We start from the raw sequence: 21,768 nt of genomic DNA, 5'->3' as shown, positions 1-21,768 counted from the left end.
CTTACCTCCAGGATGCAAAGGGGGGGGGGGGTCCTTCAGTGGAGGTGGTGTCAGGGAAGCTCAGGCTGGCTGGAGGGGCTCAGGTCAGAGGTGTATCCTGGGATGGGGGTTGTGTGGCAGGTCTTTCCTATGTACTTTGAAAATCATTAAAATCTCTTTCAGCGAGTTAGGTTGTAGTTAAACGTCTTCCCTCTGGTGTGTTAGACCACTTTGATGTATGTCTCAGTATGCAAATCAATGATCTGTAATATGAAGGTGAACGTCCTTCCTCTGTATCCTAAAAATATTTGATGTCTCTCCCAGCACGTCAATATCAATGGTCAGTCAGATGAATATTGGATACATTGGAAACCTTTGGAGTGCCCTTTTCACAGTCAATTTCATTCCACTTTAACTGTGTCAAGCCTCTGAACTTCCTGAGAAGACTAAAATCTTTCAATTGCATTGTTTACATTCAATTTTACAGCCATTACCTTTTACAAGCTTCTTGACTGACAGGTTCAGACTATTTCAAAGGAGGGTTTATGTTTTTATAGCTCTTCACAGTCCATTAACTTCCTCTTTTGAATGGGCATTGTTTCTAACCGCAGTTTTTAAACGGAGGCTGTTTCTTTGTTCTGAAGAGCTTCCTGGAAAGGCCAGGGAGTCTGTCTTAGTGCCGCCCCCGGAAGATCCTGCCAAGGTCTATGGCATTTTCTATGGCTCGTCTATCCTGTCCCTGGGGCTGGGGAGGGATCACCTTCGCCAGAACTAAAAGATCCTGCCAGTGGGAAGGAAAACGGATCACCAGGAATCTCTCCCACTCTTACTGCCTGCAATTGGTGGACATTGGAAGGATTTACAAGTTGATACTCAAACTGTTTGACTGCATCATAAATGATCCTTCCTTGGCTATTGCGTGTTAGAGTGAGACATGAAACTGGAGCTTCTAGCTCAGAGGCAGGGACACCATCCACCATACCAAAAGGCCTCTGAGATACCTGCACTCCTTCAATCCTGGGTTATTGCTTCTCACCAATTTTAATTGCTGCATCATTGACAGGCTTGCATACAGCTGCCTATAGGCCCTAAATTCTGGAATTCCCTTCTTAAATCTCTTTTCTTCTCCACCTTTCTCTCCTTGAAGATATTCCTTTGAACTCACCTCTTTGACCAAGCTTTTGCTATGGCTCACTGTCAAAAAACCTTTGAGAATGTCTTAAAATCCTTTACTCTGTTGAATGCCAATATGTATATATATATTAATTTAAAGTACCCAATTCATTTTGTTTTAATTAAGGGGCAATTTAGCATGGCAAATCCATCTATCCTGAATATCTTTGGGCTGTGGAGGTGAGACCCATGCAGGCATGGGGTGAGCGTGCAAAGTCCACATGTACAATGGCCTGTGGCCGAGATCGAACCTGGATCCTCAGTGCTGTGAGGTAGCAGTGCTAACCACTGCGCCACCGGACTGCCCCTCAATGCAATATATAAATGTATCTTGTTGTCTGATGGAGTAACCACACCTAGTTTATATGAAGCTCATTTATTCAGAATGTAATAGTGCTGGTATAGCAGGAAATTCTCATTCACAGTACTACCAGATTAATAGCACTTCCGTATGAATGAACCTATATTTGTACATCTACAGCATTACAGCCAAAGATTGTGAGGCTAATCACCCCCAATATGTTAGAACACAGCACTTAATTGCTCACATCCAAAGTTTAACTTTAAAATATTTTGTAGCTGCAAGGTTATTTAAAATAAATGGCGTGTTAGATACAATAGTGCAAAATAACTTAAGGTATATACATTTTAGTTGGTCAAACTAAATGGCAAATTCAACAGTTAAAACACTTGAATTATATAACATTAGAGCTGACATGTCTATCCTGATAAATGCTTCGGAAGAGATAGTTCCCCATTACTTAACTGCAGGAAGGTGAATTCAATGATGGATGCCTGTGACCATGCAGAATGGTCTAATTCACTCTATATCACTAGATTTTAATTTGAAAAAAACACTCAGCAAAGTTCATGGCTGAGCCACCTAACTAAAGCATTTCTAGCGTGTATTCATTGTGTGTAACAATATTGTGCAAACTATTCTCTACATTAAAAAAGAAGAATTAAAAACCCAACCTTGCCGTACAGGTGAGTGAAATATTGAACTTTGAGGAACAAAATGTTAAGCCTCACAATCACTGTAGACCAAATTGTAATGATTTTCTTTAGTCCATTATTTCACTGGTTTCATATCTGGAATCCTCTGCCTAGGAGTGTGGTGGAGGCATGTTCAATTGAGGCATTCTAAAGGGCATTAGATGATTACTTGAATAGAAACAATATGCAGGGGTATGGGAAAAAGGCAGGGGAATGGCATTACGTCATGATGCTTGTTTGGAGTGAGGCTGCAGACTCGATGGGCCAAATGGCCTCCTTCTACGGCGTAACAATTCTGTGAGGAAGTGATCTATTTAAAATAAACAAGTTAATATCTACGCTGATAGAGGACTTTCATTAGAATGGGTTACGTGTCCTCTATTATCACCAGCCACTTTCAGACGATTTTGCATAATGCTGCATTTTATTTGTGCCAGTTTTGAATTTTAAGTGTGTCGTTACATTCAGTGCCACACTGAAAAATGTGGAAATGGTTATCAGGAATTACAAATAACCTGAGTTTTTTATCTGCAGCAGCAAAGTCCTATAACAGACAGCGAGGTGCAAAAATCACATAGGCTTATGGCATAAACAATTAAATTGTGAACAGGATTCTACGTGGCACCAGTCTCAAAGACTCCAGTGAAAGATCAGAACAACTTTTGGAGATTCGATCGAATATACCTGAACACAATATTGTGGGTGCTTGCCAGTAAAAGAATGTGTGGTGTGCAAGAATGAATTGAAAGGGGACTGGCGGTAATCGTTAGTTCAGCAAACTGAAAGATGAATAGAAAGAAATGAGAAGCAAGTCAAGGAAGTTTAAGCTCCACAGCAAATGATAAGACATATTTCTTCTGCATAATAATCATGACACAAGGGGAAATGCATCCAGGAGCTTTAGTACAATCATTAATACTGCAATCAATTCTGAATTAACTGTAGCTGCTGGTGAAGGGTTTGCACTGGAACTGTTTGTTCCTTTCTGTCTGAAAATAGATGGAAGAAATTATAGAGCTGAATGCAGATTTTAGAACAGACAAAGACTTGCAAAAATAGGCTCTGTCAAATGTTGACAGGATGAGAGATTAATTCTACAAATCTGTTCAGATAGTTAAGTTGAGTGCATCTTCGCCCTATCCTCCCACTGAAGGAAGTATCATCAACGTTGAGTAACCGCTGAACGTGTAGCCATGGTTTATTTTTAAAAGGGAAATGAAAGTTCAGCTTTTCCCAAACCTCGTGGAGCCACTTTTCATCTTCAGTTTTAAATGCCAAGGAGCTGCACAAATCCCATCCAAAAGATCAAGTGCACTTTGTTCTCCAGTGTAAGACCTTGGGCGCGATTCTCCACTCTCGCGGCGGTTGGGAGAATCGCCTGGGCCACCAAATTTTCCCGCAATGCCAGAACGACGCCCTCCCGCGATTCCCCAAGCGGCGGGAACAGCCACGTTGAGTTCCGCGCGGCGCAGGCCGGAGAATCGCCCGAGACACCCAAAATGGCGATTCTCCGGCACCCCTGCTATTCTCAGGCCCGAATGGGCCGAGCGGCCAGGCCAAAACGGCGGGTTCCCCCCCGGCGCCGTCCACACTTGGTCGCTGCCGTCGGGAACAGCGCGGGAACGCTGGGGGGGTGGCCTGTGGGAGGGGGGGAGGGGGGGGAATCCTGCACCGGGGGGTACCTCAAATGGGGTCTGGCCCGCGATCGGTGCCCACCGATCGTCGGGCCGTCCTCTCTGAAGGAGGACCTCCTTTCTTCCGCAGCCCCGCAAGATCCGTCTGCCATCTTCTTGCGGGACGGACGCGGGTGGCGCCAGTTATGCAGTGCCGGCTGCGTCATGTATGCGGCGCCGCCTTTACGCGGCGACAAGGCCTGGTGCATGTAAACGACGCGGCCCCACTCCTAGCCCATTATCGGGCCCTGAATCGGTCGGGATAGGGGCCGTTTCGCGCCGTCGTGTGCCTCAACGGCGTTCACGACGGCGTGGGCACTTCGGCGCGGGAGCGGAGAATTCCGCCACTTGTTTCTATAATTATTCACAGCTCTGGAAGCAAGACCTTAATGATGGGAAAGAAAAATCGTAAAATAAGCCAAATTTCAAATGAGTGACGTAGTTAAAATTGGGTGTCACAAGCTGAGCTTTGGGGGGGTGGGTGATGTGTTAGGCAGGTTGGTTCGATGTGGACTGCACTCAATGCAGGGAAGTGATGTCTAACACAGGAGAAGATCCAACACTGTTTTATTCAACTAGATGAACTGCTGTACATATTCAGCTGTGGGTCGACACTATACTGATCTGACTAGTGACCTTGTTGTAGCCTGACCAGACTTACTAGCTACCGCATGGTGTTTGTGCTTGCTAGCTCGTGGACTCTGACTGTCTCAGTAGCTGGGTCCCGAGGGAGTGAGAAACCTAGTGCCCTCTGGCTTTATAGTGGTAGTGTCCTGTCTGGTCTGTGCTGTGTTGTGTGCTTACTGGTCATCCTATGTGTCAATCACTGCCTGTCTGCATCTCATTATGTACATGAGTGGATATTATGACAGTGGGGAGGACATTTGGAAAACCGACTGAGAGTCATAATAATCAGCAGCCCTTAAACATCTGCAGAGACAAGTGGTTTTGGAAAGGCAGAAATGAAGTGAAAAGAAACCCAAGTTCAGACATGAGACCACAGAAAAGTAACCAACATTGAACATCCCTCTTTTGAGGCTGCTGAAGTTGAGCTTGTCATAATATCCACTCATGTATATAATGCGATGCAGACAGGCAGTGATTGACACACAGGATGACCAGTAAGCACACAACACAGTGCAGCCAATCACCAGACTGGACACTACCACTATAAAGCCAGAGGGCACTAGGTTTCCCGCTCTCTCTGGACCCAGCCACTGAGACAGTCAGAGTCCACGAGCTAGCAAGTGCAAACACCATGCGGTAGCTAGTAAGTCTGGTCAGGCTACTACAAGGTCACTAGTCAGATCAGTATAGTGTCGACCCACAGCTGAATATGTACATCAGTTCTATCATTGAATAAAACAGTGTTGGATCTTCTCCAGTGTTAGACGTCTGTTTCTAGCTTCCCTGCATTGAGTGCAGTCCACATCGAACCTACTGTGGTGGTATGTATTAGGGGTATTACGGTACCCTGTGATGCCGAGAGGCTATTGGTGGATAGACACTGGGTCCCAATTGGATCAGCCGCCTACTGGCTCCACCCAGTAAGGCGGAGTATGAGCCCAGGTTCTCCCAGCAGCCGCATTCTGTAACTGTGCTGCTGGGGAACAAGTCTGCGTGATAAAGCCATCGATTGACTCCATCTCTTTTCGTCTCGTGAGTGATTGATCGTGCTACAATTTATTACGCAGACTTAAAAGACATGGAGCTCCGAATCACTCCGGAGTGTCTGCAAATCAGCCCCTACGCGGCAAACTCAGCGGTCACTTTTAAACACTGGCTAGTTTGAGGGTGACCTTGGGGCCGAAAAAGGCCGACGCAGAGCTCGCGAAGCGGTCTATTGGCCGGGCATCATCCAGGACATTGCCTACACAGTCCTCAACTGCCCTCCCTGTCAGAAATTTCAACCAGCTCAACACAAGGAAACGCTGCAACAGCACAAGATCGTGACCTCTCCGTGGTCCAAAGTAGGTGTAGACCTTTTCCACTCCAAGGGGCGTGACTACGTACTCCTGGTCGACTGCTTCTCCAGTTACGCAGAAGTGGTGAAACTGTCCGACCTCACGTCAAAGGCGGTAATCAAAGCCTGCAAAGAAACGTTCGCCAGGCATGGGAATCTGCTCACGGTAATGAGCGACAACGGTCCTTGCTTTTACAGCCAGGAATGGTCTGATTTTGCACAGTCCTACAACTTCCGTCACGTACCCTCCAGTCCCCACTACCCGCAGTCAAAGAACAAAGAACAAAGAATAAAGAACAAAGAACAAAGAAAAGTACAGCACAGGAACAGGCCCTTCGGCCCTCCAAGCCCATGCCGACCATGCTGCCCGACTAAACTACAAACTTCTACACTTCCTGGGGCCGTATCCCTCTATTCCCATCCTATTCAAGTATTTGTCAAGATGCCCCTTAAATGTCACTATCGTCCCTGCTTCCACCACCTTCTCCGGTAGCGAGTTCCAGGCACCCACTACCCTCTGTGTCAAAAACTTGCCTCGGACAGCTACTGTAAACCTTGCCCCTTGCACCTTAAACCTATGCCCCCTAGTAATTGACCCCTCTACCCTGGGGAAAAACCTCTGACTATCCACTCTGTCTATGACCCTCATAATTTTGTAGACCTCTATCAGGTCGCCCCTCAACCTCCGTTGTTCCAGTGAGAACAAACCGAGTTTATTCAACCGCTCTTCATAGCTAACGCCCTCCATACCAGGCAACATTCTGGTAAATCTTTTCTGCACCCTCTCTAAAGCCTCCACATCCTTCTGGTAGTGTGGCGACCAGAATTGAACACTATACTCCAAGTGTGGCCTAACGAAGGTTCTACACAGCTGCAACATGACTTGCAAATTCTTATACTCAATGCCCTGGCCAATGAAGGCAAGCATGCCGTATGCCTTCTTGACTACCTTCTCCACCTGTGTTGCCCCTTTCAGTGACCTGTGGACCTGTACACCTAGATCTCTCTGACTTTCAATACTCTTGGAGGTTCTACCATTCACTGTATATTCCCTATCAGCATTAGACCTTCCAAAATGTATTACCTCACATTTGTCCGGATTAAACTCCATCTGCCATCTCTCCGCCCAAGTCTCCAAACAATCTAAATCCTGCTGTATCCTCTGACAGTCCTCATCGCTATCCGCAATTCCACCAACCTTTGTGGTGTCTGCAAATTTACTAATCAGACCAGTTACATTTTCCTCCAAATCATTTATATATACTACAAACAGCAAAGGTCCCAGCACTGATCCCTGCGGAACACCACTAGTCACAGCCCTCCAATTAGAAAAGCATCCTTCCATTGCTACTCTCTGCCTTCTATAACCTAGCCAGTTCTGTATCCACCTTGCCAGCTCACCCCTGATCCCATGTGACTTCACCTTTTGTACTAGTCTACCATGAAGGACCTTGTCAAAGGCCTTACTGAAGTCCATGTAGGCAACATCCACTGCCCTTCCTGCATCAATCATCTTGTGACCTCTTCGAAAAACTCTATCAAGTTAGTGAGACACGACCTCCGCTTCACAAAACCATGCTGCCTCTCACTAATACGTCCATTTGCTTCCAAATGGGAGTAGATCCAGTCTCGAAGAATTCTCTCCAATAATTTCCCAACCACTGACGTAAGTCAAACGGGAAGGCCGAGAAAGGGGTCCATATTGTAAAGCGGTTGCTGTGCAGACTCAGGCTCCGACTTCAACCTGGCGATGCTGGCATACAGGGCAACCCCACTGTCCACTGGGTTGTCTCCAGCGCAGATGCTCATGAATCGCACTCTGAGGACCACAGTTCCAGCCATCCATGTTCCAGACCTTGACCACCTCACGGTCTTACAGAAAATGCAGCAGTCACGGGCCCAACAGAAGGCCACATACGATGCTCATGCCATGGATCTACCCGAGGTGGCCCCAACTGATCATGCTCGTGTCCAGTTGCCTGAGGGCGGCCGGTCAGCCACAGCTGTTGTGATCAAACAAGATCGTTCCTTGCCCGCATGGCTGATGGTTCCCTGCTACGGCGCAACAGACGGGCACTGCAATGAGTTCCACGCCCGCTACCTGACTGAAGTACCTCGCCGCCTACGATGCTTCCTCCAGATGTACCCTGCCACGAGGCCACCGATCTACCAGCAATCCTGCCGGCCCATGCGACCACCGCGATGGCAGCGATCCCGCCTATCCACATGCAGGCGGCTCCTGATCCACCTCTGCGGCGATCAACAAGAATTTGTCGCCCGCCACAAAGACTGAATCTGTAGATGAACTTTTGTACATTTTGTGACTTCATCGATTTAACCTCTGTAAATATTGTTTCGTTTGCCATGTATCTGCACTATCGACACCTTCCTATGAATATACGTTCATTTAGACACCTTTTGTATATAGTCAGGTATATATATATATACGCATGCACACCTTAGTATTTATTTATCAAAAAAAAGGGGGGGGAGATGTCATAATATCCACTCATATATATAATGAGATGCAGACAGGCAGTAATTGACACACAGGATGACCAGTAAGCACACAACACAATGCAGCCAATCACCAGACAGGACACTACCACTATAAAGCCTAGGTTTCCCGCTCTCTCGGGAATTGGCCACTGAGACAGTCAGAGTCCACGAGCGAACAAGTGCAAACACCATGCGGTATCTAGTAAGTCTGGTCAGGCTACGACAAGGTCTCCAGTCAGTTCAGTATAGTGTCGACCCACAGTTGAATATGTATATCAGTTCTATCGTTGAATAAAACAGTGTTAGACGTCTGTTTCTAGCTTCCCTGCATCGAGTGCAGTCCACATCGAACCTACCTGCCTAACACATCAGAGCCTTTGCTGCATGATGTGCCCGTGAAGAGGGTGTCCTCAATGCTATTCAAGTGCGCTATTATCATAGGTATGCCATAGCAACAAAAGCGTGCATTTATATAATGCCTTTATTGTAGAAATATAACCAAAGATGCTTCACAAGAGAGTAAAAAAACAGAAAGTTGCCTGGAAAAAGCTTCAAACCACTTACAAGCCATTATTGTCACTAATAATCCCATCTATGAGCTGGAGTACAGTCACAGATATCTCTGAAGCAGACCTGAAGTACCTGGCTGAGTTGACACAAATTCTGGGAAGATGGGCTCTTACCCTCAATGGAAGTGTAATATAAGGTCCTGGCACATAAAGGTTTTATTTATTCATTCAAGGAATGTGGGCTTTACTAGCTAGGCTAGTATTTATTGCTAACCCTAATCACCTTTCGAAAGGTGGTGGTGAGCTGCCTTCTTGAACTGCTGCATTCCATGTGGTGTAGGTACACCCACAGTGCTGTTAGAGAGGGAGTCCTAGGACTTTGACCCAGCGACACTGAAGGAACAGTGATATATTTCCAAGTCAGGATGGTGAGTGGCTTAGGGAGGGGGCAACTTGATTTTCCCATGCTGCGATTGCAGTGCTTTCGACTAATCTTTCAACGTAACAGGATGCTCTGCACTCACATATCACCGTGATGCAATTCAAGATGTGCTGGCACAGCCTCCTTTAAGAAGAGGAACTTACACCAGCATTATATCTGTCAAACCTCTTCACAGATGCAAGTGTCAGCACGAGAGCTTAGATCCCATCTTAAGTCGTTTAACGTGCTCGGCATCCCCCTATAGATTTTACAACAAACACATTTTCTCAGATCATTCCCATTGGAAAAGTGATTGGTGCCAATAAAAGAGGATTGGGGCCATGAAAATAATAAGGAATGAGGATTGGAGCAAAGGATCATGACAGCAGGTGGTACAAAAGAGTAACACAACTGGGCTTATGTACCTGGAAGTTTGAGAACTGAAAACTGGTCTCATTGAAACGTATAGCACGGTATTTTACACTGGCGATGTCAATGGACATTTGAAATGCTTACCACATTGTAAAGCCCCGGCCCGTCATGATGGGGCCTTAAAATTCTACCCATAAAATTTGTAAGTATCAATCGATACTTTGGACACTGAGGAATTTCTAGGGAATCGGGCTAGTACAGGAATGTGGAGTTGAGATAGAAGATTAACTATGATCATACTGTATGATGAAGAAGGACTGAGTGTCTACTTCTGCTCCCATATTTTTTTTTAATTGTTGAGTTGCCTAAACCCACCCAAGCCTTAACTGTAGTTTGGGGCATATTTGGGGCAGGCATGGTGTGGAACAGGAGAGTGTTTGCCCTGGGCCATTTTGGGTGGAATTCTCCATTTCAGAAACTGGGGCTGGATTCTCCCAAAATGGGACTATGTCCCCACGCCGGCGTAGAAATGGCGGAGTTTTACTCCAGAGATTCCTGGAGAAATGTACAGCTAATTCAATGCCCTGCAGGGGACTAGCAGGGACCCGGAGTAATTCACGCAACTTTAGCTGTGGATACAGGCCCCCGCACTTCCCGTTTTGAGTCCGCGCATGTGCATGGCGGCCTCCAGCAGCCGCGCCGAGCTCCATGGCGGACTCGAACTGCGGAGGCAGACAGAAAAATTAGACTACCCAGATCAGCCGCGCGCCAGAGTATCCGACCGCGCGGATCTAACCCCTGGCCACCGATAAGGCTGTCCCCGATGTCCGATCCCCCCACCTCCCACCAGGACTGACAGGGCTGGCCTCTGTCAATGGGCCTCCAGCCGCGCGCCATACTCCGCGATCACGCCAATTCTCGGGTCCTGGAGAATTGCCGGACCGGAGCCGGGCCCGATTTCGGCGTGAAATTGGATTCTCCGCCCCTCGACAAAATTGTGTCTGGCGCGGGGCTGCGGACAATCCAGTCCTGAGTGTTGACGCAGGGAATGAACCCGGGGACTTCTGTGACAACTAAATTGGCTCAGGTCCCGGAGCAATTTGTGATCTACTAATTAGCGAGCACCAGCACCATGTGGAACTCTATTGATTCCAATGAAAAATGGATATTTGTACCATCGGCGAGGCCCCCTAGTCAGTGACCTGGTGGCGATTAGAACATCCCATGCGCATTGGCCCTGTTGCTCCTGTGCCTGCCCGAGCCCCATGTCCTGCCCATCCTGGCCATCTTCCGTATCCTCCTCATCAGACGGGGCCTGGTGTTAGCCCCCTCCTCCAGTACCTTGCCGCTCTGCTGCGCGATGTTGTGGAGGACGCAGCAGGCTTCCTCGCGCTGTACTGGAGGGTCCCTCTACTGTGGTCCAGGCACCTGAACCACATCTTCAGGATGCCAATGCACTTCTCGATCACGTTCCTGCTCGCTGCATGGGCGTCATTGTAGGCTGCATCAATAGCGGTCCATGCCTGGACATCCCAGTCCCGGGGGGGTGGGGGGGGGGGGGAGTCACCCGTCCCCAAGGTCCATCCGCTGGTTGCCCCCTGCTACTCGCACCCCTCCCCTGGCCCTGGCAGATGACCTCCCCCCCCCCCAGTGGTGCCAGCAGCAGGGACAGCAACCCACGGTTGCGTCTCTGGGAACAGGTCCTACCTCCTTCCTCTCCCTCAGCAGCCACGGTGCCTGTTTTCCAAATTTTAAAAACCACAAGTGAACCTTGCTGTCCGCAATTCCTCCTGGCGGAAGTGGAGCATCATGGGAGCGTCGGAGATTATCAGGTCGGGCCCATTTATAATATGCCAATGGCATTTACTGTACTGGCGGAGTAGAATGTATTGACGTGGCACTGGAGCATGGCACTCCATCGGGTGCCCGACACCATCTACGAATTGCGATCCATGCGCAATTCCCCACCCAATCGCGTTTTGTGATTCAGGCGTCATTGGATGTAGAATCCCGCCCCATTTTAACTTTCAAGCTTGATTCTCACAAAACTGAATAGCTGGAAAACTGTCACTCGCTGCTTCCAGATTTAGTGTACTTAAAGTGTAGAATCTGAGAGCTCATTTGGAGTTTTATTTTCAGGAAATCTGCAATATCTGACAAAGAAGTTTTAATTGAGAGGTAGGGATGAGGAAGGAAGTCTTCTTTCTCACCACCCAACACAGACACACTTGCACACATGCAGGCACCCCAAAGATAACAGTACTGTAGAACTGAACAGATGCAGCAGACAGTGCTAACATCGCCCACATGCCTGTTCAGAATGGGCAGGTTGAAAGGCCCACCTCCATTCTCACAAAGCTGTGGTCTGGTGGAGTGCTTCTGAGGCAATCGGCAGCTCACCTATGTAAATTGACGTTTTTGACCACTCGAAAGCCCCCATCTTCACACCCTCATCTTCACCCCCTCACACTTACCCCCACACCAACCTCACCTCCTCATCTATTATACACATTGTAGCGCACAAAGACTCCGTGAGACGAATAGAGTGAAGTCGATGAGGCTTTATTCAGTGTGTCTGTTCCCCCGCAGCTCGATAGTAGAATGGCCTGCGGGGGAGGACTCCGGCTTCTTATACTCCGCCTTCAGGGCGGAGCTAGAGGTCAACGGCCAACCAGGACCCGGGATCTGTCAGCCAATGACATTAGGGCTTCCAGTCCCACATGACCCCTAATACATACTACCACATTCACCCCTTGTCAAAAATGAACCCGGCGGGGTGATGCTTCGTATGGTGGTAAGGGTTTACAGGGCTGGTCCTGGGAGGAAAACATTCACATGGCAATACAGTATTGTACAATTTTGTCCTGTTTCAAATATTTACAGAAGGTATCGGGAGAAAAGCAAAATGTTCTTGTGAAAAGTCCATATATTGATTTAGATCGACGCCACGAGTCGGTTGGGCGGTCTGGTCGTCCGTGTCGATCGCCTCGGCCCCGGTGGTGGTGGTGGTGCTTGTACCGGTGTTGTCGTCTCCGGGAGCCTTACGGTTTCAGCTTGGGCTTTATTCTTGGTCGGGCCTGAGGGGAGGGGAACCGATCCTCCTGGGAAGGGGGCGGTCGCGGGGTGCGGCGGTGGCAGGAAGGTGGGGGGTTGGGTGAATGGTGTCGGGGGGGTGTGTGTGTTGCCAGCGGGCGCCAGGTCCCGCAGGGAGACCGTGTCCTGTCGGCCGTCGGGGTACTCCACGTAAGCGTACTGCGGGTTCGCGTGGAGGAGGTGAACCCTTTCGACCAACGGGTCCGCCTTATGTGCCCGCACATGCTTTCGGAGCAAGATGGGTCCTGGGGCCGCCAGCCAGATCGGCAGCGACGTTCCAGAGGAGGACCTCCTAGGGAAGACAAGGAGACGCTCATGAGGCGTTTGATTAGTGCTCGCACATAATAGCGAACGGATGGAGTGGAGAGCGTCCGGGAGGACCTCCTGCCACCGTGAAACTGGGAGGTCCCTGGACCGTAGGGCCAGTAGGACGGTCTTCCAGACCATGCCGTTCTCCCTCTCTACTTGCCCGTTCCCCCGGGGGTTGTAGCTGGTCGTCCTGCTTGAGGCTATGCCCTTGCTGAGCAGGAACTGGCGCAGTTCGTCACTCATGAAAGAGGACCCCCTGTCGCTGTGGACGTATGCGGGGCAACCGAAGAGTGTGAAGATGGTGTTCAGGGCTTTAATGACTGTGGCCGCTGTCATGTCAGAGCAGGGAATGGCGAATGGGAAGCGGGAGTATTCGTCCACCACATTAAGAAAGTATGTGTTGCGGTCGGTGGAGGGGAGGGGCCCTTTGAAATCGAGACTAAGGCGTTCAAAGGGGCGGGAAGCCTTAATCAGGTGCGCACCATCCGGCCTGAAAAAAATGCGGTTTGCATTCCGCGCAGATGTGGCAGTCCCTTGTGACTGTACGGACCTCCTCTAAAGAGTATGGGAGATTGCGGGACTTGATAAAGTGGAAAAACCGAGTGACCCCCGGGTGGCAGAGGTCCTCGTGGAGGGTTTGGAGGCGGTTAATTTGTGCGTTGGCACATGTGCCGCGGGATAGGGCATCGGACGGCTCGTTCAGCTTTCCGGGACGATACAAAATCTCGTAGTTGAAGGTGGAGAGCTCGATCCTCCACCTTAAGATCTTGTCGTTTTTGATTTTGCCCCGCAGTGCATTATCGAACATGAAGGCTACCGACCGTTGGTCAGTGAGGAGAGTGAATCTCCTGCCGGCCAGGTAATGCCTCCAATGTCGCACAGCTTCCACTATGGCTTGGGCTTCCTTTTCCACTGAGGAGTGGCGGATTTCTGAGGCGTGGAGGGTCCGGGAGAAAAAGGCCACAGGTCTGCCTGCTTGGTTAAGGGTGGCCGCTAGAGCTACGTCGGAGGCGTCGCTCTCGACCTGGAAGGGGAGGGACTCGTCGATGGCGCGCATCGTGGCCTTTGCGATATCCGCTTTGATGCGGCTGAAGGCCTGGCAAGCCTCTGTCGACAGAGGGAAGGTCGTGGTCTGTATTAGGGGTCGGGTCTTGTCTGCGTACTGGGGGACCCACTGGGCGTAGTATGAAAAAAACCCCAGGCAGCGTTTCAGGGCTTTTGGGCAGTGCGGGAGGGGGAATTCCATGAGGGCGCGCATACGTTCAGGGTCGGGGCCTATTATCCCATTGCGCACTACGTAGCCCAGAATGGCTAGCCGATTGGTGCTAAAAACGCACTTGTCCTCGTTGTACGTGAGGTTCAAGGCTTTGGCGGTCTGGAGGAATTTTTGGAGGTTGGCGTCGTGGTCCTGCTGGTCGTGGCCGCAGATGGTTACATTGTCGAGATACGGGAACGTGGCCTGCAACCCATGTTGATCAACCATTCGGTCCATCTCCCGTTGGAAGACCGAGACACCGTTTGTGACGCCAAATGGGACCCTTAGGAAATGGTATAATCGCCCGTCTGCCTCGAAGGCTGTGTACTTGCGGTCACTTGGGCGGATGGGGAGCTGATGGTAGGCGGACTTGAGGTCCACGGTGGAGAAGACTTTATATTGGGCAATCCGATTGACCATGTCGGATATGCGGGGGAGATGGTACGCGTCTAGTTGTGTGTACCTGTTGATGGTCTGGCTATAGTCTATGGCCATCCTTTGTTTCTCCCCTGTCTTCACTACTACCACCTGCGCTCCCCAGGGACTATTGCTGGCCTGGATTATGCCTTCCTTTAGTAGCTGCTGGACTTCGGACCGAATGAAGGTCCGGTCCTGGGCGCTGTACCGTCTGCTCCTAGTGGCGACGGGTTTGCAATCCGGGGTGAGGTTCGCAAACAAGGACGGGGGTTGCACCTTGAGGGTTGCGAGGCCGCAGATAGTGAGTGGGGGTATTGGGCCGCCGAATGTGAACGTAAGGCTCTGTAGATTGCATTGGAAATCTAATCCCAGTAAGGTGGGGGCGCAGAGTTGGGGAAGGACGTTTAGTTTGTAGTTTTTGAACTCCCTCCCCTGCACCGTTAGGGTAACTATGCAGAATCCTTGGATCTGTATGGAGTGGGATCCTGCAGCTAGGGAAATCTTTTGTGTGCTGGGATAGGTAGTCAAGGAACAGCGTCTTACCGTGTCGGGGTGGATAAAGCTCTCCGTGCTCCCAGAGTCGACTAGGCATGGTGTCTCGTGGCCGTTTATTAGCACCGTTGTCGTCGTCGTCTGGAGTGTCCGGGGCCGAGCTTGATCGAGCGTAATTGAAGCGAGACGTGGTTGTAGTAGTGGAGTGGGGTCCGTTGTTGCCGTCCAAGATGGCGTCGGGGATGAACAAAATGGCTGCCCCCATACATCGCACATGGCTGGGGGGTCACAAGATGGCGGTGGGGGTGGACAAAATGGCCGCCACCACGCGTCGTACAGGTCTGGGGTGGTCCAAGATGGCGGCGCCCTTCCTCCCCTCGTGGTGGCCGGGACCCAAAATGGCGGCGTCTGCGGGTCACACATGGGGCGCGAGGGGGGGGTTTGGGGGGCGTTAGAGACGCGCAGAACTCCCTCATCTCCGGGGAGAGTGGTGGTCGGGACCCAAAGTGGAAGCGCCGGCGGGTCATACGTGGGGACGGGGGTGGGGGGGTTGGGGAGCGTAAGCGGCGTGCAGGGCTCCCTGTTCTCCCGGGACCGCGGTGGTCGGGACCCAGAGCGGCTGCGCTTGCGTGTCGTACATGGGGCGCTGGGGGGGTTGGGGAGCGTAAACGGCTTGCAGGGCTCCCTGTTCTCCCGGGACAGCGGCGACCTCGCGGGACCGGCACACAACCGGGAAATGGCCCTTTTTCCCGCAGCTCTTGCAGATTGCTGCGCGGGCCGGGCAGCGCTGCCGGGGGTGTTTCGCCTGGCCGCAGAAATAGCAGCAGGCGCCCCCGGTGCGACTTGGCGTTTGGACCGCGCAAGCCTGTGGGGTGTCCGGGGGGGGGGGGTGGGTTTGTCGCGACGGGTACGTACGGAGCCCAATGGGCTGCCGCACGGTCGGGGCCGTCTAGGGAGGCTGCTAGGGCCCGGGCCTCTGAGAGTCCTAGCGACTCTCTTTCTAGAAGTCTTTGGCGGATTTGGGAGGAATTCATAACTGCCACAAAAGCATTGCGCATTAACATGTCCGTGTGTTCATTTGCGTTCACCGAAGGGCAGCTGCAGGCTCGTCCCAAAATCAGCAGCGCAGTGTAGAATTCGTCCATCGATTCTCCGGGACCTTGCCGTCTCGTCGCGAGCTGGTAGCGAGCGTAGATTTGGTTAACTGGGCGGACATAGAGACTTTTCAGTGCTGCGAACGCCGTCTGGAAATCCTCCGCGTCTTCGATGAGGGAGAAAATCTCCGTGCTCACCCTCGAGTGCAGGGCCTGTAGTTTTTGGTCTTCTGTGACCCGGCCGGTGGCCGTTCTGAGGTAGGCCTCGAAACAAGTCTGCCAGTGCTTGAAGGCTGCTGCCGCGTTCACTGCGTGGGGGCTGATCCTCAGGCATTCCGGAATGATCCTGAGCTCCATAGTCCTTTTTAGGCACGCTTAATAAATTGTAGCGCACAAAGACTCCGTGAGACGAATAGAGTGAAGTTGATGAGGCTTTATTAAGCGTGTCTGTTCCCCCGCAGCTCAATAGTAGAATGGCCTGCGGGGGAGGACTCCGGCTTCTTATACTCCGCCTTCAGGGCGGAGCTAGAGGTCAACGGCCAACCAGGACCCGGGATCTGTCAGCCAATGACATTAGGGCTTCCAGTCCCACATGACCCCTAATACATACTACCACACACATTATGAACAGAGCTTTCATGCTCTACCAGAACATTTGGAAGCTGTTAAAGAAGCCATAAAATACTCTGAGTAAGGCAGCTGGGCAAACAAGCACGTGTGAAAGGAACAGGCAATTGAATTCCAGCCAAAGCCAAATTGCATATCTGGTTTTGGGCGCATTTAACCATGTGTTTCTCGACATCTGCAATGCCGAAAAACATCCCACTATTCAATAGCAGTGCCACCCTGGCAGGTGCCACCCTGCCCAATGCGTGACCACCCAGGGGTCTCCAATTGCCTGGGAGAGCTCCCCCATGTGCCGTTATGCCTGGTCCACGTCAGACTCTGGGCAGGGTGGTATCCTGGCACTTCTGATGCTACCTTGGCAGAGCTTCCCAGGTGCCATGCAGGCAGTGCCAAGGTGCCCAGGTGGCTTATTGCCCATGGAGCCCTGGCCTTATGAGGTGGCTCAATGACTCCCTAATTGGGGCATGGGGGGGTGTACAGAGATTGGGGTGCCATTTAACAATTGCAGGCCAATTTCTTCCTGCACTGATGAACTCATGAGCCAAAGTTATTAATGAGCTGAAGTGTGGCCTCTGTGCGGCGTTCCTCACTGAAGCCCAAAACTGAAGCAGAGTCCCATGTAATAGCAAGGTTATTTTTGGCGCTACAAGCACCAGGAAATAACCCGCTAAACGTGCCCAAAACGGGACCGTTTCATTTCCTTCAAATCGTGCCCCTTATGTCCTCTTCACAACTCACTCTCCTGCCTATCTTTTTGTCACCATCAGTTCAGTACCTTCATCCAAGCCATTGATAAAGATTGTAAATAGTTGAGGCCCCAGCACGATCCCTGTGGCACATTACATCTTCTCAATCCAAAAATAACCCATCAATTCTACTCTCAGTTTCCTATCAGCTAATCAACCTCTATCCATGCTACTATGTGACCTCCAATGCTATATTTCCAGTTCGTTCTATGATTTCCTTACTTTTCCATGAGTCCAGGCTTGATCAATCAAGCACAGTGGGCATCAATTGTAAACAGGCTCAAATAATAAAACACAGAACACTTATGAGTTGACATTCTCAGTCTGTGAAAGATGTAGAATTTTCTGAATGTTTTGAATGTTCTTTAATGCAAATGAGGGGAGTGGCAACGGAGGTATGAAGGACTGTTAAGCAGGGGCATTCTGTGTAATGTTTGTAGGGCATGGGAATAATCTGTTCCTTTATAGAAGGAAGTACTTAACAAATTATTGACAGTGGCCTGAAATGCATACCATGCACATTTGAATTCCACCTCTTATTTCTTAACTCTATCCATATGGATTCTTTCTCAACTCAAATCCCAAGGACCCACTTACACCCTCCCACAGTGATAAAAAATCCTTTACTAACGCTGGTAAATCCATTACCATGTGACCTACTTAGTCCCCTCCTTATCTCTGTGAAGAATATTAATATTAATTTCCCTGCCAAACTTTAACACATCTCTATGAAAGCTACTACATAGTATCCTCCACATTAATGCTTTTGTCTCTGCAATTCTATTTTAATGCTTTGTGTATTTACTTAGTGTTGACTCCCATCTGATAGAACCTTGACTCTTACATTTTCCCTTGACCTTGTTTAATATTTTGATATCCTTTATCCCATCTACCAGCATGTAGGCTGTTCTTTCCTTTTTTCCTCAGAGAGTATTCAGTCATTCTTGCTATTTCTTTCGTCAAAGCTTAATGCTTCTATTCCATCAATCCTGATCTTGAGGGGTTCTGCTCATCGGAGCTCCTCAGTGTAGGAAATTATGCTGACTGTGGCCTCGGGGGAGGGTTGGGGGAGTGGGGGGTCCGCACCGAAGCACTGAAAAAACAGAAGCGTTGAGAACGACCCGGCTAACCAGGCTCAGAAGGAACTCCATTTTGTTTGTTAGATCATGCCCTACATCTTCACCAAAAACGAATCAATTCTTTTCTTGGGGCCATACCCCAACTGCCACCCGCTCATCCTCCACCCCCCACCCCCCCATCCACCCACCCCCACCCCCATCCCCTCCTCCCCACCCCCTCCTCCCCATCATGCGGGTAGTTACAATCTCACCCAAGGTTTCCAAATGTCAATGGCAACCTACGCTCTTATTCACTTTTGTCAATAAAAATCAAATGTGTTTCACAGAGACAGATTCGCGGATGATCAGAGGAACCAATTGTATTAAGTACTTTCAGACACACATTGCCTGGTTTGAAGAAGCAACGATATAATAGAAACATGGACTTTGATTCTCGTCATTTAAAATGTGTGTGGTTTTCTTGTAAAGTTTTACATTACCATTCACTTTTAAACATCAATTGATTTTATTTTCACAAAGGCAGACCTCATCATTATCCAGCCGTCTGTAAGTCATAAACCTGATTGACTGCCCTGAATTGCTTGTTGCCTTTGTTTTGTATTATGTTACTGATGCAAAAAGATACATTTTAGGAATTGAGGACTTTCTGCATGTGTTCATAGGCCTTATTTTCAGTTCCATAGTGCCACTGGGACAACATCACATCTGCAACAGAACGAAGGCCAAATACTGCAGTTGTTGAAAATCTGAAATAAAAAGAGAAAGTCAGCAAAAATACTCAGCAGACTTGGCAGCAGCTGTGGAGGCAGAAACACAGTTAACGGCTGTCTTTTTTTCAGCACTCTGGAGGTGGGTGGGGTGGGGTGGGAGGGGTGGATATTGATGTGAAGAACAATGGGAGCTTTCCCCACCCAATCCTATCAGAGAGCCATTTTCCCAGTGGCAAGAAGAGCAGCATCTCAGCCCCCCACTCCCCTTCTGAATTGAGCACAGTGAGAAATCTTAACAACACCAGGTTAAAGTCAAGCCGGTTTGTTTCGAATCACTGGCTTTCGGAGCGCAGCTCCTTCATCAGGTGAGTGAAGAGGTGGGTTCCACAAACCCATATATCAACAAAGTCAATGATGCAAGATGATACTTTGAATGTGAGTCTTTGCAGGTAATTAAGTCTTTACAGATCTAGACGGTGCGACTGGAGAGAGGGATAATTACAGGTTAACGAGGTGTGCATTGTCTCAAGCCAGGACAGTTGGTAGGATTTTGCAAGCCCAGGCCAAATGGTGGTGGGTGAATGTAATGCGACATGAATCCAAGGTCCCCGTTGAGGCCGTACTCATGTGTGCGGAACTTGTCTGTCAGTTTCTGCTCGGCGATTCTGCATTGTTGCGCGTCCTGAAGGCTACCTTGGAGAATGCTTGCCCGAAGATCAGAGGCTGAATGCCCTTGACTGCTGAAGTGTTCCCCGACCGGAAAGGAACATTCAGTAGGAAGTCGAACATTTCCCTTCCCCCTTTGCTGATATCCTATGCTGGTGGGAACATGTCGGACCTCTCTGTTGGAATTTACTGGAGTCCTTTGGTTAATCACATCTCCAGCAATTGTCAGAAATTGACTTTTTTGTTGACATGGCTGTTGGTCAGACTAAAATAAGTAGCAGGTTTGCTGCTTACACCCACATCAGGTGCACATATTGGGTATTGAAGATTGTAGTTTAGTCGGGCAGCATGGTCGGCACGGGCTTGGAGGGCCGAAGGGCCTGTTCCTGTGCTGTACATTTCTTTGTTCTTTGTTCTATTGGCCAGAACAATGGGAGCACCAAACAGCATCACTTAACTAATTGAGATTATCTGGGTCATGCTGAGTGATATTAACTGCTTATCAGCTAAATCATCATGGCGGCCGTTATGTTGAGAAGGAACTCACATCAATATACATTCTGAGTACGATGTGATATAACTCACAAGGAAAGGGTACACAATGGGCGTGATTCAACAGGACAAAAACAGAGACCTGTATCGGGCGAGTTTAACGGGGTGTTTCTCGGAGCCTGCAGCTATTCAACGTTTTATTTTAACCTTGGCGGGGAACGCCCTGTCGAGGCCACGCTGACATAATTTCCTGCACTGACAAGCTCAGCTCACCAGTTCAGGAAGATGACTTGCCGATCGGGGCGTCATTTTTAAAGGCCACCACTAATCCTTCAACCTCCTTCAGGGATCCTACCATGGCCTCTGGACCCCCACTGCACCCAACGTACATCTTCTGGGGTCCTTGAGACCGCCACTGCACCCCAACTCTTATGGGCAAGGCACACAGGGCCTGACTCCTGGCACAGGCAACCTGGCACCCAGGCACATTGGCACTGTCAGCCTGGCACCATGGCAGTGCCACTGCCAGACTGAAACTGCTAGGGTGTCCAGCTGGAAGTGCCAATGTGCCAGGCTAGCTGTGCCAAGGTGTCTGGGTGACAGCAGTAGTGCCAGGGTGCCAACCTGCCCAGAGCCTCACAACCCGGGAGCCTCCAAAGGCTCCTTCAGGTGCCATTGCACCTGGTCCACGTTTGTGTGGACCAGTGCTGAATGGCGCCCTGGCGAGGTCTCCCATTACCGTCCATTAGAACCTGGGCGCCAGGGGCATCCGGCGCAGACATATTTAAATGAGCCTAAATCTGGATCACGCTAAGTGAGGGTGAGATCCAGATCGCAAAGTCTTACGAGGTTTTGTCGAATCTTGCAACATGTTTCGAGCATCGTGAATCACGCGGGACACCTGACTTGATGACACGACAAGGCCGGTAAATCGTGTTCAATACAACAGGGAGCAGGGAACTAAGGTCAGAACTGACAAGGCAACTGGGAGGAGAATCACAAAGACAAAGTTTGATCACCCTGGATCAGCAGGAAGCTAAGTTGTATGAATCCATTGTTTAACCGTAATAGATATTACTCCACAGATGTCTGAGTAATGAAATGAAAATGAAAATCGCTTATTCTCACAAGTAGGCTTCAAATAAAGTTACTGTGAAAAGGCCCTCGTCGCCACATGCGGTGCCCGTTTGGGGAGGCTGGTGC

At 49.7% G+C, this 21,768-nt stretch overlaps 1 pseudogene; it reads right to left on the bottom strand.

Moving 5' to 3' along the window:
- LOC140430114 (small ribosomal subunit protein uS5-like) overlaps nucleotides 1-18,560 on the bottom strand; it is a 46,628-nt pseudogene extending 28,068 nt beyond the window's left edge.
- Nucleotides 18,561-21,768: the final 3,208 nt, after the last annotated feature.

The sequence above is a fragment of the Scyliorhinus torazame genome, chromosome 9 (genome assembly GCF_047496885.1).
Source record: "Scyliorhinus torazame isolate Kashiwa2021f chromosome 9, sScyTor2.1, whole genome shotgun sequence".
Lineage (NCBI taxonomy): Eukaryota > Metazoa > Chordata > Chondrichthyes > Carcharhiniformes > Scyliorhinidae > Scyliorhinus > Scyliorhinus torazame.
This window is presented reverse-complemented; position numbering and strand designations above follow the sequence as displayed.